The 19287-nt window shown below is 37.8% G+C and overlaps 1 long non-coding RNA gene across 1 annotated transcript; it reads right to left on the bottom strand.

Annotated features, from left to right (window-relative positions):
- Nucleotides 1-1535: 1535 nt before the first annotated feature.
- LOC144773565 (uncharacterized) lies at nucleotides 1536-9592 on the bottom strand. Its single transcript, XR_013600009.1, has 3 exons — nucleotides 9496-9592; nucleotides 2489-2564; nucleotides 1536-1583 (listed from the first exon to the last, which is right to left on the bottom strand). It is a non-coding gene; the product is annotated as an uncharacterized LOC144773565 (long non-coding RNA).
- Between the last annotated feature and the right edge of the window lie 9695 nt (nucleotides 9593-19287).

Here is a 19287-nt window from a genome sequence, read left to right as displayed (position 1 = left end):
CATGAGTTTTTGCCAGAGGAGCCCAGGAGGTACAATCGACAGGAGAATTATATCTGGCAATTCTACAGAATTCCTAAGGGGCAAAAGAAAGTGAATGCTCGTTACGTGTTTTGCCGCATATGCGGTGACAGATTGTCAAGGGGCACCGATAAAAAATATAGTTATGGGAATCATACTATGCATCGGCATATGAGTAGGTGGCACCCAAATAACTATAGTGCTGCCCAGCTACGTGACCAACAACAACATCCCCTCCAAATGGCAAGAAGATCGGTGGTTCCAGAGGTGTCGGGACCAGAGGCGAGGGAGGTGATTGCAAACATCCAAATGTTGTTTGGTCACGTAAAACAAGTGTGCGTGGAATGTGGCGCTTTCATCTGCTACAGAGAAAGTAGCATCACTTTGATTTTGCGAGCAATTCAAAATCATATTAATGTTTGCACAAAACGCACCAAAAAATAAATTCATTTTTTTTTTTTGCTCCTGTTGAGCCCTTTATAATGGATCGTTTTTGTTTCCCCCCCCCCCAAAAAAACCAAAAAATTTTTAAAAACGTTCAGAAAATACAAAAAAAGTAAAAAAATGTTCAAAAAATACTAAAAAAAATATAAAACAACAAAAACATAAAAAAAAAAGTTCTTTTCAGAACTAACTCCCCATTATAAAAAAATTAGTAGAAAATTTGGAACTCTGCCAACCTGTATTTCTCTTAGTTCGCTCCCGGAGCGCTACCCGGTACGCGTACCGGAAGCTAACCAAAAAAATATTTTTTAAAAAAGAACAGTAACTATAAGGGAAGGAAATACACAGTTATGTTAAAAGAAAGACAGCTCTAGGGAGTAAAATAAGGATACTGTTACCTACAATCCACTGTTGATGATTTCACATATTACATCATTCATGACATGGTCAGTAACATCAACAGCAGTGGATTGTAGGTAACAGTATCGTTAGTTTACTCCCTTTAGCTGTCTTTCTTTTAACATAACTGTCTATTTCCTTCCCTTATAGTTACTGTTCTTTTTTAAAAAACATTTTTTTGATCAGTCATAAACAGTGACATTAATAGAAACAGAGAGAGTGAACAAGAGTGAAGAACTATGGTCCTCCTGAGCCACCCTCAGAAAACCAAGGGGGTCAAGATACATCTACCGTGCCCCCTTCTACCTATTCTGAACATTATTTGCCCTCCATCTTGTATCTTGATTCGAACGAAACACAAAATGGTGGACTGCCATAACGCTGCTGGTTTGCGAACCGGGCAACTTCCCAGGAAGCGGTCCCCAAAAAAAAAAAGTTGGGAAAGTAATTCACAGACACTAAGAGTAATAGAGATGGAGTGAGTGAACAAGACTGAGAAACTATGAGAACAGAGGGACTGAGAAAAAGAGTGGAAGGAGTTGAGTAAATAGGTAATAGAGAAAGGAATGAGGAAAGTAGCAAAGGCAGGAAACTGAGGATTAAAGAAGTGAAGCAGTGGATCTAATAGTAGGTGAATGTGATAGAAATGTAACGAAAAGAGTACAACTATTTACCTTGTAATTGCTGTTAAATTAATCACATTTTATTTCTATACTTTCAATCTGTGAAAGAGAGAACCAACATTTAAAAAAAAATTAAAATATGTATTTAAAAATTACAAAAGACAAGGGAAAATATTGAAGGACAAATAGTTTTTCAACAACTTTGACACTGACAGAAGCTTCTGCTTCTCCAGGTCCTCTACACAATGCTAAAGATATACATTTTAAACTAACAGTATCTTGATGCAGATGAAGTGAGGACTATCTTAAAACATGGTGCATCTTTTGCATTGCTCTTGTTTCAGAAAAGTGTCGCTTCAGTATGCCAATAACATGTCTCCTATCCAGAGATTTGTTTGAGGTGAGGCCTACTCAGAGTTCAAGATGAGATTTACACTTGTTGAAGTGTACAGAGGAGATAATATCTGTGAAAGTCTACTAATGAAGTGAGTCATGTCCACTGCACTCTTCAACAAAGTAGAAACCTCCTATGTTTCCCTGGACAGACCTAAACTTGATCTGCACAATGTGATTCGTAATGATAGGAAACTCAAGTGATGTAATTGAAATATGTGCAATTTATTTTGCTCATTTCACAATCACATCACTTGTGTTTCCTTTGCTTAGGTATCTCATTGTGCAGATGTAGTCCAGCATATGAAAGATTACGTAGAAGTGCAGCACTGCATACAATAAATTTAACACTTACAGAAAACTCACCTTCTCCATGCCTCCTACACAGTTCTACATATACATCATAAATGCAAACAGTACAGAATTAATTATACATGTTAAATGGTTTATTTTTGCTGTTCTCAGAATGTATCAAAATTCACTAAAAACAGTGACTTGAAGGTATTCATCATGTAACAGCGGGGAAAAAAAAACACAATCAAAATGATTGTGTTTAAAAAACCCATACAACATCAGAAAATAAAATTCAGAACTCCTTAAAGTTAACTTACTTTCCATGACGTCCAAGGATGTCCTATAAACAGCTTACACTCTTTTGTGCTGTTATTACTTTCAGCCCGCCACTTTCTGAAAGAAAAGCTCCATCGTTTTTAAAAACACGTTACATGCAATAAATGACTTCTTGCTCTCTACCACTATTTTCCACAAGGCCAAATCTAGTCAGAGATATTTATAACTCTTGGATTTCTTGTAAGCCAATCCCATCATTTGGCATTTCCGCAACTTTCAGAATTAAAATGTTGAAGATCATTTTCACAATCCTGGAATAATAATATCTTCCCCTTCTTGGTCAGTCATGTTCTACATTTCCTATGACACTGATACTGCTTAATATGAAGCAGACTTACACTACCTCTATGAGTACTACAATTATTTAATTCTCTACATCACTTTTAATCACAAAGCAATGTAAAACAGTAGACAGCATTGCAGACTTACATTCCCTCTACTCCATGTTTTGATTGGCTGCTTCAATTAGCTTATGAAAAGAAACAATTTTTCTGAACTCATTTAAAGTGCACATACATCTCCATAATGTCCAATCCTTTGATTAGAAGTTATGTCTCTGAACTACACTTATCCTCAAGGCCAAATTGTGTAGGAGCCATTAGAACTTCTTGAAATTCCACAGATCATATCCCGAGATTATTTTCCTAAAATTTTGGTTTTAAAAACACCAGGTAAGAGTTTTTAAGGTCATACGGCAATTTTTTTTTGAAAATTAAAACAGAATCATTGCAGAATGACCAGCCATTTCTAGACTTTAAATAAGCTGTGTAATGTCCTGATGATATTGAAGGGCCGTCATGATATATAATTGCTGTAGTTACAAAAGTCCTTCCTGATATTGACAACTGCGAAGCTACAAATTTTTTTATTAAAGTTGTCAATTTTGTTCCATCAGGCCTACATCGTTGGAACATTAAAATGACGTACTGGCCATATTTTCGTATAAATAATGTGGACATCATTTCAGATTTACATTGGCTACACTCCATGCTGTGATTAGCAGCGTTTACTAGCTTATTAAAGGAGACTGATTTACTGTCTGGCAAAGTTAAATATATAAATCTTTCTGAGTCTACACTAGTAGTACTTGATACCATACAGTTCTCGCAGTCATGCTGCCATTGATAAGAAAGCCCAAACAGCTGATCTACATCTACACCTTCAGCATGTAATACATCAAGCATATACATTAAAAACTCCTGACAATCTTGCTGAATATTTTGAGAGAATTGTGTTTGCCCTGAACATCTGTCTAACAGGTTTCGAATTTCAGACACACTTTCTATTTTTGTTCTATCTGTGCTACATTTCTCTAACACAGAATTCAACAAACTGCAAAATCTTTGATCAGAATTGACCACAATCTCTTCTTTTACATTTTTTAGAGAAAACAAAACATTCATTACTACATTAGCATAGCAGTTGACACCAGAACTGTTTTCAAACTGAAAACCAACAACATCTTCAACAGAATCCTCTTTGTTTCTGCTTGTAATTTTAGGTTCATTCACTTTTTGTCTTTTTGCTACAACCTCCCCAGTATTGTTCTCATTTCTTCGTTTCCGGCCTACCAGACGTTTCTCAAACAAAGGAAACTGAGGCAAATGTGGCGCATACTCTCTTCTTAACCTATTGTATTCCTTAACACAATCTAGATCTGCACAAATGTTTCTGACATCACACTCAATCAAGTACAATCCCGATAAAGTTCTAACTCGTGACAATGCCACATATGCCATACCCTCCTTGAACACAGAACTGCCAATATTCACCAATGCAGTGTCTACACTTAAACCTTGCGATTTATGAATTGTCACCGCATATGCCAAGCAAACAGGGAACTGCTTACGGCGAACATATAAGTCTTTTACAAGCAAAAATCTAGCAGAACAACGAGCAATTAGCTGTACTTCCTCAATGCCATCAAATTTAATTTTTAAAAATTCAATTCCATCTCTATTTCTGTATTTCACAAAATCAACAACATTACCCATTGATCCATTTACCAGACCTCTTTCAACATGTAAATTCCTTCTTAAAATTATACGGCAGTTCAAGCACACATTCAGAGTCTTTTCAAAACCTGCAGTTTTAGATATAGTCTTCTCTAATGAATCCAATTTTGATTTCAGATTCTCAGACAAAATAATTGTTGATCCCATATGCTGTACTCTATCAATAGCTTCCACTTTCACAATCTCTTGCTTTTCTAAATGCAACATTTTGTTGTTAAATTTGGCACATTCTGCAAGAGTTGGCATCAAACATATTCCAGATTTCTTATCAGTAATTTTCTGAAAAATATTCTCAGGCACAACATCTTGTTCTGGATATAAATTTGACAGTAATCGTGCATGTAAAGCTTCTTTTCCATGCTCGGTCACTTTTCCAATTCTAACATCTTGTAGAATAGTCTTGTAAACTTCATCCTTTGCCTGACGCATATTTTCATGCAGTTCAGCATAATTGAAGTTTAACCATATATTGACGTTGCCAATGCTGCCTAGGCACTTCCTGGTATCTTCATGCGTGAGCATTTTGAACACAGGTTGCCCTTTCACTGGTGTCAGCTGCAGAAGATCTCCGAAAACAATGATGTGTTTGCCACCAAATAACACATCATACTCTGTTTTGAGAACTTCTTGCATCCTCAAATGCACAAAGGCAAGCATGACATTGGAAACCATGCTTACTTCGTCAATGATAAGAAGTTTCATTTTCCTCAAGATTCTTGAAACTTCAAAACAAGCATCTCCAGATAGCTTGTGATATTCTAATTTGTTGTCATGCTCCACTGGCAGCATCAGTAAACGATGTAAAGTAATCCCTTTAATATTATGTGCTGCCAGTCCAGTTGGAGCAGTGACAACACAAGACAGCGATGACTCTGTCCTTTCCTGCAAATAGCATGAAATTGCTTTAATGAGGAAACTTTTTCCAGTTCCCGCTTCTCCACTCACGTACAGTCGGACAGGCTTCAACGACGTACATGAGCACTCTTTCTTATCATGACTTAATCCATGATCAATTTGCATGGTAACTTCGTCATATATTTTCCTCTGCTCAACGTTGAGTTGCCTTTCCAACTCTTCTAAGTTAACCACATCCTCTTGAGCATGTGCCATGGCTCTTTCCACCTCATTCATAGCAGTGGCAGCTTCATTTTCAATAAGAGGTCCTCCTAGTGGATCCTGACTCAATGAAGCAGAACTCTGACTGTCCTGAGAACTGTCTCTGGCAATCTCGGCTGCAATTGTTGCTTCCTGCTCAATTTCCGCATTCAACATTTCTACATATTTGGGAAAAGCAGGACATTCTATGGTCTCCTTGGCGGCATTGAAAGAGTCTTCATAACAGAGGAAATCTCCAAGCAGTTCCTCTTCTGCACGCCAAGGCTTGAAAAGTTGCAAAAGTGCTAAATAGAAAAACTCCTTTTTTTCAGGAGATTCGCCACTCAATTTTCGATGGTTTATCAAGTGGCATTTTCTTTGCTTCACCAGACATCCCTCACTTCCTATTACAGCATACACTCCTTTCTCAGTATCTTCTTTGATGTTCCTCTTGAACATGTAATTTTGCAGAACCTCATACAGACAAACATTCTCGAGGTGACTGCTTCGATTTGGATAATATGTATCCAACATGTTGGTCTTCAAAATGTCGGTACTGTTTGGCTCCTTTTCCGCCAAATACTCAATTTCCCGCACAGGTTTGAGAACTCGATTACGCGTTGCAGCAAGACCAAGACTCGCCCAAACGATACTCCTGGACTTGGCATAGAGACTTGCTGAAGACAACCGGTCAGAACATTCGTACGCTCCGATTTCTCGATGCGACAACATCTTCAGACTGAAACTGTACAACTTCTTGCTGAGGCTCTTTTCATGGGAAATGTCCTCCCACATATCCTTCAATTCTGTCTTCTCTTTTTTGGTGATGTAAGACGTCACATACCGAGCCACAGCCATACAGTTATCAGCCACAAACTGTATATCCATGTTAGCATTCCACATGGACAAAATCACCGGGTTGTAGTCGTTGATGTACTTGGACTCTTCGTTCCTCTTCAAATTGTAAGTGTTTTTAGGTGATTTCTTCATGACATTGTGTCGCAGCGAAGACATCAAACTGTTTACTCTTCCTTTAGAAATCACCGGTCGTGGATAGCCGAAACGACATTTAGTGTAGAACTTGTCCTTGTTTCGGAATTTACGACGGCAGTACTTTCCACATCGATGGCTTTGGAAACGCAGAACTTTTTCTCTTAGGCTTTTCTTCTCCTTTGCGTTTGGAACAGCACACGTAGAATACTGTTGGATGAAACTCATCACTGAGTCATCTGGATCCGTTCCAAATTTAGGTGCATCCTTGATCCACAGCAACATATGTATATGAGGAGCACCTCTTGCTTGGTACTCCTTTCTCCAGAAGAAATCCAACACCTCTCCAAGAGGTGGATTCTTCTTATTCATGATGAAAGACATCATAGCTTCAAATCTATGATTGAAGTACCTACATACATTGACTGGATCCAAAGAGCACAGTTCTCCGGGTGTCTTGAATTCGATGTTTTCTACGTTAGCATTTGCCTCTCGTAGAAATTCAAGTAAGTCTTCCCAGCCATACTCGGCACAGCTCAGAGTGAGGAACCATGTGGGAGTACCTAAGTTCCTCAGCATACATTTTAAATCACCATGACGACGGTACCAGTACTCATTAGTACCACGCTGACACGCCATGAGATTAATCAGGTGAGAATCCAAAATACTATCTTGGACATTCACTTTATCCATAAAATCACTTGCCGAGATGTTTTGCATGTGTATACCACTTTTCAAGATGTGGTTCACTGCATATGACAGTCCAGACAGATCGCTTTCAAACAGGAGATGAAACAAATATGGAATGCATTGTCGAAACCTAGCATCTCCTGCATACAATCGCAAAGTCCGGTATTCAGAAGCAGGAATTTGATGAGGTCGCTCATCATATCTTCCTCCCTGACCTGTTGGAAAAAGCTGTGGGAAACACCGAGCTTCCAAACTTTGCTCCCAAACACTAATGGGACTCCCTTTGGCTTGTTTCATTTGAAACAACTCAATAGCATTCCCCATGACTTCCTTTGAATGCAAAGGATGAACACTATAATGTTCATATATTTCCTCACTAGTAGAGAGTTCTACTTTCTCAATTTGACCAGCACACAAATCGCTATCCTCTTCCTCACTTACTTCCTCTTCTTCAACATATACATTCTTATAGTATTTATTATTTTTTTTCAAATACAATGTTGCCTTTTTAACTTTCCTAACATCTACTAAATCTTGCCATATTTTCTTATTCTTTGTCGGAACCCCATTAACTAAGATAACCAGAGGTTCCTCTTCCACTTTTTCTACTCCAATTGTGTTAATGTTTTTCTTCAAATCTAGAGGCAAATAAACAACTCTTCCCTTTAATCCTCTCTGTAAATCTGATGGAGGCAATTTCCCTGTCTTTGGCTCCATTCTTACAATAGCCTGAAAGGGATGGATACTTTGAATCAAAATAGATTCATAAGTATTTAAGTCCTTCAATTCAGAAGGAATCTCAACCAATTCCAGATTATTATGAACTGCTCTAGCAGGCATCTGGTTTTGTTTTAATTTGTTACAACAATAAGTACACACACGTTGATCCAATCCCAAATCAAAACAATTTTCTACCATCAAGTATGTTGCAAAATCCTTCCATTCACTATTATTTTCCCTTTCACTTTTTGCATATAAATCCACTAACTTAGTCTGATTCTTATAATAAGTGCGTCGACAACACACACAAGTGAAATTAGGCCTCTCACTTGATTTCATGTCAAACGTCGCAATTTCCCTCTGGAAATTATCTGTACTGGAAACATGTACAGTATCTTCCAAATGACCCTCTATTTCTTGCTCAATTTCAACATTCTCCTCTTTACTTCCAAAGTAACAAAACTCAATTTCTTCACATATATTCCTCACATCTATTTCAGAACCATGCAGAAGAGCAGCACATAATTGTTTCAGCATAATTGCTGGACTCTTAGCATAATACAACAGTCTAACTAACTTCCTCACTTTGTTATGATGCACTGCTAGCATCCTGAAATGATGAAAAACACTCTGGCATACTCTCCTGGAAAGACAAGCCAGTGAATGACCATGCAAACCTGTCACTTCTCTCACTCTGCAAGGATCTAATTCTTGCAACAACCTCATTTTCTGCTTCAAACTTTTCTTGTTAAATGACCGTACAAAATCACAAAGCAAATTGATAGAATCCTGTCGCACACTGCAAATACTACTACACTTCCAGGTGTACACAGGACCCTTAGCACGTCTTCCTAAAACCTCATTACCTAACAACTCTTCTGCCTCTGTTGTCACAAGTTTTTCTTTTTCAACTGGACAACCATCTTTCACTTCATAAGCACGACCACTGATGTCAACTGCATGCACCAAATCATTATCCTGGAAATAACTCTCTTCATTAAAAAATGCCTCACAGCTTGAACTATGTATCCATTCTCCAGAAAAAACTTCACAAAAATTACTACGATTAACTATTCTCTTCCATCTACTATTTCTTTTGAAATCAAAAATTGCCTTGTTTAGCTTCCTAATTCTATTGATTATCAAAATAAATAACTTACGTTTAATTTCAAAAGCCTGATCAATAACTTTCTCAACTTTTTTTTTTCTCCTATAAAAAACTAATTTCTGTTGACCTTTCTTAATATTTTTTAACAAATTGCCAATTATCCTGTTACGGAACATTCGTTTACGAATCTCCGTAAACTGTTGTTTCCTTCTACTATCATGCACAGATTTATCTCTTGCTCTAGCAGTAACATTTTCATTTGTCCTTTTCTTTCCATTTGATTTACTTGTGTTGTTATGGATTGAAACATTTTCTGTACTAATATTTTTTTTATTTGAAATATTTTTTATGAAATATTTAGAGCTCTTACCCGGTGCTTTCTTCATCGCTTGAGAAATCTTTTTGTTAGAGGACTGCTGCATTTTTTTTTTCTCCTGCTGTCTTTGACGTTTTGCAGCCTTCATCTCTCTTATTTTTGTAGGCATAGTTGAATCTGAGGAAAAATATAATAAAAATGTTAATAAAAAAATATTATCAAACAGTAAATCAGTAATAGTGATCAAAAACATAACACACTACTTGACATTTTAAATAGAAGATTTTTTAGTCCTTGCAAATTTACAATACAGAAGTAGCAGAAAAGAAATGAGATTTATATTTATGTTACCTATGCTATTTTATATGTGAATCTGATCTAATTTTATGAGCATATTTTAATATTTTATTGAAGACACTACACATAACCTGTTTTTGAAGGTGTCTTTATTTTTAAATTAAACGGTTTACCTTTTTACTTTTTATTCATTATAAATTTTAAAAATAAATGTTTATAATTCCAAAGGCTCAAGCAGGTCATCTTCCCATCCTATATCATATAATTCGGACAAATCTGCATCCTCATCACGCTCTTCTTCATCCTCAGGATTTAAATCATCCAATGGATCAACATCCACTGATGTTTCAATTACAAGTTCAATGATGAGGTCAAAATCAACTGATTGCAGATTGTCGCTCATGTTGAGGTTGTCTTTATCTTTAAAGAAAGACAACAACAATGAGATGTTGCAGAGTAAGAGACAAATCTCACAGATTATAATAGTAAAATTATTTAACAAGAGTAACATTTTGCAGCTATTATTTAGCCATGTCCAGCGATGCTGAGCAGGTGAAGCCTATGTCTAATTTTTCACTGGACAGGACTCATCTGTTCTTAACCTTGGATAAGCCTCAACGACTCTGTGTCCCCTGCACATACTCAAATGTTAAAGTGCAGATTTATATTAAATGGCACATCCCCAGGCATGCACCAGTTAATGTGCACCACTGCTTTACCACCCATGGTGTGCCGCATTTACAATCAGATAGGAGAAAGCTGCTTCAAAACCCTGCACCTGCTTGAAGCTGGCATAGGTCTTGACGCAGCATTGTATAGATGGGGCACCCCTGATCCTTGCTGGAGCTGCATCGCACTTACGATACAACTCCAGCAATGCGCCACCTTTACAGCACAGATGCGTCACACATCTGTGCCTTTTTTGCCCCATGCTGCGCCGCATTGTAAATGCAGCACACCATGGGTGGCGGAACAGTGGCGCAGGATGACTGTCACATCCCTGGGGATGCGCCACTCATCATAAATCTATCCCTAAGCTTCTTATCTTGTTACAGATGAACTGCCATATGTATCATCAAAATATTTTACATATTATAAATAGCAAATTTTAAGGAATAAATAGCGATTCTTTACTATTCCTAATTTGCAATGAGCAAATTGCTAATTGCAAATTACCCATTCATTTCCATAGGCTAGGAGGCTCATAGGAATTAATGTTGCAAGTTGTGATTAGCAATTAGCTCATCACAAAATAGGATTTTTTTCAAGCGTGCAGGGGTATCTCAAGAACAACCTGCTGCACCCCTGAAAAAGAAATTTGGGAGCACATGGCACACCTACATGCCCTAATGGCATGTATGGGCGTCATATGGGACCTTTTTTTTTTTAAAAAAAAAATTCTTTTTGAAAAGAATTCGCAAATTACCACAAACTACAAGTTGGTGGTAGTTTCCAAATCCTTAATATCATTTTTTACATATTTTTTTTTTATACATTGCATTTAAGGAATCACAATTTTTGAATTATTGACATTTTAAGTAATTTCCACATGTGCACTGTTTTCTAAATATAATTTGAAAATCGTTTTTGGGGAAAAGTAATGGTTTGCAAATTTATGACAAGGACATAATGGTGTATGCTTCTCTATAAGGCATTTCAGTATCTCTAATGTCATTTTTCCCATATTACATTATAAGACCTTTCCCCATGAAGCACATTCCTTGTAAATATGCTCCCACCAGTGCATTGCAAATTTAGATTTTGACTGTTTCAGACACATACCCATGTTGAAAGTGACCCAAAAAAATTGCAAACGTTTAAAAAAAACACATTCATGTGTCTTAATGACATTTTAATTCATTTCCCCATGGACAATGTTTTCTAAGTGGCACAAAAGAGGTATACACCTATCATAAATCTGTCCCTAGAATTATAAATGATTAAATCAGGATGACAATAAGATGTGGCCTATCCAGAGGTTTGTTTAAGGTGAGGCCTACTCAGGATTGCAGATTAAAGTTATGCTTGATGAAGAATACAGAGGAGATAATTTATTGTAAAGGCCTACCAATGAAGTAAGTGATTTCTACTTCATTGCACCAGTCATCATAAATGTATCCATAAGCTTCTTATCTTGTTAGACATCAACCGCCATATGTATCATATAACTATTTTGCATTTCCAAAAAAGCGAATTTTAAGGAATAAATAGCGATTCTTTACCATTCCAAATTTGCGATGAGAAAATTGCTAATTGCAAATTACCCATTCATTTCCATGGGCTAGGAGGCTCATATAAATGAAGGTGCAATTTGCGATTAACAATTTGCTCATCACAAATTAGGAATTTATTCCAAAAGTGCAGGGGTGTCTCAAGAGCACCCTGCTGCAACCCTGAGAAAGAAATTTGGGGGCATATGGCGAACATAAATTTTAACAACATTCCTTTACCTCAAAAACGATTTTCAAATCATAACTTCAAAACACTACACATGGGAAAATTACTTAAATTGTCCTTAAGACACATAAAAGCGTATTTTGATTGGCTTTCCTGCATGGTAGGGTCACTTTAAACATGGCTATGTAACATAAACATTCAAAATCAAAATTTTCAATGTACAGGTGGGAGCATATTTACAAGCAATTTGCGCCACAAAGAAAGGTCTGACATTAAAATGGGAAAAATAACATCAGGGACAGTCAATTGCCTTATAAAGAACCATACACCATTATGTCCTTCTCTTGAATTTAAAAACAATTCCTTTTTCCCAAAAACGATTTTCAGATCATAATTTCAAAAAACTGCACATGAGAAAATGACTTAAAATGTCATTGAAACACATGAAAGCGTTTTTTTATTGGCTTTCCTGCATGGTTGGTTCACTTTTATCATGGCTATGTAACACAAACATTGATAATTAAAATTTTCATGCACATGTAAGAGCATATTTACAAGCAATTTGCGCCACAGAGAAAGGTCTTACACTAAAATGAGAAAAATAACATCAAGGACAGTCAATTGCCTTATAAATAACCATACACCATTATTTCCTTGTCATGATTTTAAAAACAATTCCTTTTCCACAAAAACGATTTTCAAATCATAATTTCTAAACACTGCACATCAGAAAATGACTTAAAATGTCATTAAAATACATGAAATCATTTTTTGATTGACTTTCCAGCATGGTTGAGTCACTTTTAACATGGCTATATAACAGAAACATTCAAAATCAAAAATTTCCATGCACATGTGAGAGCATATTTACTAGCAAATTGCGCCACATAAATCATAATTTTCTCCTTAAAGCACACTATTCTCTATCTAAAGTAAAGAAATATTTTCTCACCTTAGCAAATACTTTGAGTTTGAAAACAGTCTCAGAAACACACCAATTTGTCTTCAGCAGAGCAAAAGGTATGCACTCCAGAGTCTGCAGCTATCAAAAGCACAGAAATGGTGTAATTCTTCACACATATTTCTCATGTCACCCAATCAAAACTCTTCCCTCACTTTTTTTCAAATGAAAACCCTTCCCCCTCTGCCCTTTCTGCCTATTTTCCATAGCAACCACCTCTTGGAGAAACTCTGGTGTTTGCAAATTCACACAACAATGTTGCAATTGAACTCTGAACTCTCAGTGCACCTGCATATCCAGTGCTTTCTTTCATTTAATGATTTTTTATTGACCACTCAAAATACATCTTTCAAAGAACACATCTCTACACCCTAACTTTCTGTTTTCATCAATCAAAATCCACCAATCACTGTTACTACTTCATGAACACAGAAACTCCACAGTTTTTTTCATTTCAAACTCACATTTTTTCAACTGCCATTTCATTGCCACACTTCATCTGACTGCAGGAGAACCTTCTCTCACCATGTTTTCTGTCTGGATTGTTGGTCATAGTTATATTCACTGGGCTCAAAGGTACGTTGAAAGCAGAAATTTACCTAACCTCAATTTACAAGATGTGGAAATTAAGTGGTTTGGCCAGAGAGGATTAAAATGTCACCAATTGATACCATTGGTGAAAACCTTTATGCATTTGCCAAAACCTGACCTGTTAATTGTGCACTGTGGAGGTAATGACTTGGGCACTTTGACTGGTGTAGGTCTGGAAATGCTTTTAAAGGACACCTTTGAGCAATTAATGGCACTTTTTCCTCAGACTGCCTTGGTATATTCAAATATATGCCAAAGACAGAAATGGAGGTGGTCAAACCAATTTTGTCCACAAATTGAGAAGTCGAGGAAGCATGTAAACAAATCTGTTTCAGCTTACATGAGAGACCATGGAATGGGCTCCCTGTACAACAATAACTTGCGTTACTACATGCAAGATATCTACAGAGGAGATGGAGTTCACTTCTCAGATGAGGGCAACAGAGTTTTCACTCTGAATTTAAGAATGTGCATTGGTACATACTTATAAGTACCTAAATGTACCATAAACCCAAAAGCTCTTCTCAGAGCTACCCTACATCTAATCACTCACAATTATTTTTTTACTCTAACTATTTTCACTAATTTTCAACAAAATACGCTCCCTGGTGCGCTACCCGGTACGCGTACCGGGAGCTAACCTCGCGAAATTTTTAAAAAAAATGTTTTTTTTTCCGCACATATGGGCCTCCTCAGCCACCCTCACAAAACCTAGGGGGTCAAGATAAGTCTACCGTGCCCCCTTCTACCCATTCTGAACATTATTTGCCCTCCATCTTGTATCATAATTCGACCGAAACACAAAATGGTGGACTCCCGGAACGCTTAAGGTCCGCGAACCGAGGCGCTCAACGGTTCGCGTACCGGGTCGCTTCCTGGGAAGCACACCATCAAAAAAGGTGGGAAAGTAGTTCACAGAAAAGCCACTGGAGACAATTTCACCAAATATAGAATAGCTCATACTACATACCAATCCCTACCATTTTCACAAATTTGATTGGAATTCCATTTAGCCATTTAGCCTGTAGTCCTCTCTAAATACCGTGAGGTAAATTACTTCACAAAACACATCTGAAGTGTTGGAATTGACAACCAATTAAAATGTTACTTTCATTTTCTACTTTTTTTACATGATATTTGATTGGTTATGTACCCGAATATATATAAAGGAAGAGAAGGAAACACAGCCATTTTGACTACTACTTCCTGGTGTACATTTCATTTGGATTTTCATTAATAACTTCAACTTCTTTTTAAAGGTAAGTTGTTATTTTTAAAACTGAAGTATATTGTGCACTTTAAGTTAATATGGCAAACTTTTTCTGTTAGTTATATACTATCCCTCTGTAGTACTTATAAATTTAGATACACTTTTTTATATTCCTACTTCCACTCTGATACTATACACTGCCCAAAGATAAATTCTCTGATAAAAACTGCCTATCTAAAATTAATCCCAACAGTGCCCTACCTCTACTAATATATATTTTTTTTATGCAAATTTCAGGAAAAATGGAAAGTGAACAAAACATTTCATTTGAAATTGTCCTTCCAGAGTCCAACACAGAAATCATTGATCCAAATGAGATTGAATTTATGGATGAAACATGGGACCAAGAACTACTGCAATGTGTGCAAGCAGTAGATAACCTCCTTGCAAATGAGGACATTTTACAACCTCAGAGACTACAATCTATATTCCATGATTATGAAATTTCTGACAATGAAATGTTAGAAAGTTTAATAAATTATGAAACACAATAAAAAAAGTTAAAAAAAAAAAAAAAATAATCAACAAAACCAACAATCAATTAACATACAGCATTTGAAAAGTCTATCATTCATTTTTTATTGTGATACGCTCCCCAGTACGCTTCCCGGTTCGCGTACCGGGCGCTAACCACGAAAAAAAACAAAAAAAAATTTTTTTTTTTTTTGCTTAGCGGGGCCCCTTTAAAGCCTCCACATCAAACCTAGGGGGTCAGGGAGTATCTACTATGCCCCCTTAAGGTCATTTGCCCCTTCGCTTTTGACCTCCTCTTGTCTCTCGATCCTACCGAGAGACAAGATGGCGGCCGCTCCGGACTGTTTAGAATGTTGACAGACACCGGAGAGCCAATCAACTTCGCTACGCGAAGTTCCGTTACGCGTCAAGTACGCGTACCGGGGCGCTGCCTGGTCCGCTGTTACAGATATATATCTTTTTTTGAACGTTAATTTCTCAAAATCCACTGAAGCACATATATTGAGACCTAGAAAAGGCACATCGGGCTACCAGTCCCTACAATTTTGCCAAGTTTCGTGCAAATCCATTCAGCCGTTCGGGCTAAAAGTGAGGCTAACCGCCCTATGGAAAACTCAATGTTAAAAACACGTTTTGGGACCCCCCTTTTTTCTCGGCCCCCCCTGGACCAACTCCCCCCAAATTTCCAGTGGCTGCTCAGAAACAAAATGTTCCATTTTCCAGAAAATTTCAGCCAATTCCGTCCACAAACGCCAAAGTTATTAGACATAGAATTTTCAAAAAACCCATAGAGAAAAAATCCTAACTATATATACCTACTGGCGACCGCCAGTAGGTAATACACACATACATATATATATATAAATGCATATGCATATATATGTGTCTATGTGTGCGTGTAGAGAGAGAGAGAGAGAGGTAGAGGTGTAGAGGTAGAGGTTTAGAGGTAGAGAGGTAGAGGTAGAGAGGTAGAGGTAGAGAGTAGTAGAGAGGTAGAGAGTAGAGAGTGAGTATTAGAGAGTAGAGAGTGAGTAGTAGAGAGTAGTAGAGAGTAGTAGAGAAAGTAGCAGAGAGATAGTAGTAGAGAGTAGTAGAGTGAGTAGTAGAGAGTGAGTAGTAGAGTAGTAGAGAGTGAGTATTAGAGTGAGTAGTAGAGAGTAGTAGAGAAAGTAGCAGAGAGATAGTAGTAGAGAGTAGTAGAGTGAGTAGTAGAGAGTGAGTAGTAGAGAGTGAGTAGTAGAATGAGTAGTAGAGTGAGTAGCAGAGAGTGAGTAGTGGAGAGTAGTAGAGAGTAGTAGAGGGAGAGTAGTAGCGAGTGAGTAGTAGAGAGTAGTAGAGGGTGAGTAGTAGAGAGAGTAGTAGAGAGTAGTAGAGTATTAGAGAATGAGTAGTAGAGAGCAGTGGAGTAGTAGAGAGTGAGTAGTAGAGTGAGTAGTAGGGAGTAGTAGAGAGTGAGTAGTAGAGTGAGTAGTAGAGAGTAGTACAGAGCAAGTAGTAGAGTGTATAGTAGAGAGTGAGTAGTAGAGAGTAGTAGAGAGAGAGTAGTAGAGTGAGTAGTAGAGAGTGAGAAGTAGAGAGAGTAGTAAAGAGTGAGTAGTAGAGAGTAGTAGAGAGCGAGTAGTAGAGAGTGAGTAGTGGAGAGTGAGTAGTAGAGAGTAGTAGAGAGCGAGTAGTAGAGAGTGAGTAGTAGAGAGTGAGTAGTAGAGAAAGAGTAGTAGAGAGTGAGTAGTATAGAGTAGTAGAGAGAGAGTAGTAGAGAGTGAGTAGTAGAGTAGTAGAGAGTGAGTGATAGAGAGTAGTAGAGAGTGAGTAGTGGAGAGATAATAGTAGAGAGCAAGTAGTAGAGTGAGTAGTAAAGAGCAGTATACTAGTAGAGAGTGAGTAGTAGAGAGCGAGTAGTAGAGATCGAGTAGTGGAGATCGAGTAGTAGAGAGTAGTAGAGAGTGAGTAGTAGAGAGTGGTAAAGAGAGTAGTAGAGAGTGAGTAGTAGAGAGAGACTAGTAGTGAGTAGTAGAGAGTGAGTAGTAGAGTAGTAGAGGGGGGGGTGTTAGAGAGTAGTAGAGAGTAGTAGTGAGTGAGTAGTAGAGAGTAGTACAGAGTGAGTTGTAGAGAGTGAATAGTAGAGAGTGAGTACTAGTGAGAGAGTAGTAGAGAGTGAGTAGTAGAGAGTAGTAGAGTAGTAGAGAGTGAGTAGTAGAGTAGTAGAGAATGAGTAGTAGAGAGAGAGTACTAGAGAGTAGTAGAGAGTGAGTAGTAGAGAGTGAATAGTAGAGAGTAATAGAGAGAGAGTAGTAGAGAGTGAGTAGTAGAGAGTGAGTAGTAGAAAGTAGTAAAGAGTGAGTAGTAGAGAGTGAGTAGTAGAGATTAGTAGAGTAGTAGAGAGTGAGGAGTAGAGAGTGAGTAGTAGAGAGTGAGTAGTAGAGAGAGAGTAGTAGAGAGTAGTAGAGAGTGAGCAGTAGAGTAGTATAGAGTAGTCAGTCAGTGTCAGTCAGTGTCAGTCAGTCAGTGTCACTGTCAGTCAGTCAGTAAGTGTCAGTAAATCAGTGTCAGTCAGTGTCAGTCAATCAGTGTCAGTCATTGTCATTCAGTCAGTGTCAGTCAATCAGTGTCAGTCAGTCAGTGTCAGTCAATCAGTGTCAGTCAATGTCAGTCAGTCAGTGTCAGTCAATCAGTGTCAGTCAGTGTCAGTCAATCAGTGTCAGTCAGTGTCAATCAGTCAGTGTTAGTCAGACAGAGTAGTGGAGAGTAGTAGAGAGTAGTAGAGGGAGAGTAGTAGAGAGTGAGTAGTAGAGAGTAGTAGAGGGTGAGTAGTAGAGAGAGTAGTAGAGAGTAGTAGAGTATTAGAGAATGAGTAGTAGAGAGTAGTGGAGTAGTAGAGAGTGAGTAGTAGAGAGTGAGTAGTAGAGTGAGTAGTAGGGAGTAGTAGAGAGTGAGTAGTAGAGTGAGTAGTAGAGAGTAAGTAGTAGAGTGTATAGTAGAGAGTGAGTAGTAGAGAGTAGTAGAGAGAGAGTAGTAGAGTGAGTAGTAGAGAGTGAGAAGTAGAGAGAGTAGTAGAGAGTGAGCAGTAGAGAGTAGTAGAGAGCGAGTAGTAGAGAGTGAGTAGTGGAGAGTGAGTAGTAGAGAGTAGTAGAGAGCCAGTGGTAGAGAGTGAGTAGTAGAGAGTGAGTAGTAGAGAGAGAGTAGTACAGAGTGAGTAGTATAGAGTAGTAGAGAGAGAGTAGTAGAGAGTGAGTAGTAGAGTAGTAGAGAGTGAGTGGTAGAGAGTAGTAGAGAGTGAGTAGTAGAGAGATAATAGTAGAGAGTGAGTAGTAGAGTGAGTAGTAGAGAGCAGTAGAGTAGTATTTATTTATTTATAAAATTTCTATAGCGCGCAAATACCTTCCGGTGTCTCGGCGCTAGAGCTTACAGACTGCAAAAGGGTTCCTATTGGGAGTTTACTGATTAAAAAGCCAGGTTTTAAGATGCTTTCGGAATGTTAGCAGTGATGGGCTAAGTTTAATGTAGGGAGGGAGCAGGTTCCACAGTTTAGAAGCGGCAACCACAAAGCGTTTGTCTCCCCATGTGGCTTTTTTTGTGCGTGGAATTTGAAGCTGTTGGGCTGCAGATGAACGTAATGTTCGACTAGGCGTGTAAACACAAATAGCCTTTTTTAAAAATTCTGGTCCAATGTTGTGCAATGCCTTATATGTGATACACAAGGCCTTAAACTTCGCACGGCTTCTAACCGGCAACCAATGTAGTTGACGAATGATGGGAGAAATAGATGAATACTTCGGTGTGCTGGTTAGAATCCTTGCGGCAGCATTTTGAACAAGCTGTAGTTTGTTCAAAACTTGCTCCTGCGCGTTCAACAATA

The sequence above is a fragment of the Lissotriton helveticus genome, chromosome 1_1 (assembly GCF_964261635.1).
Source record: "Lissotriton helveticus chromosome 1_1, aLisHel1.1, whole genome shotgun sequence".
NCBI lineage: Eukaryota > Metazoa > Chordata > Amphibia > Caudata > Salamandridae > Lissotriton > Lissotriton helveticus.
This window is presented reverse-complemented; position numbering and strand designations above follow the sequence as displayed.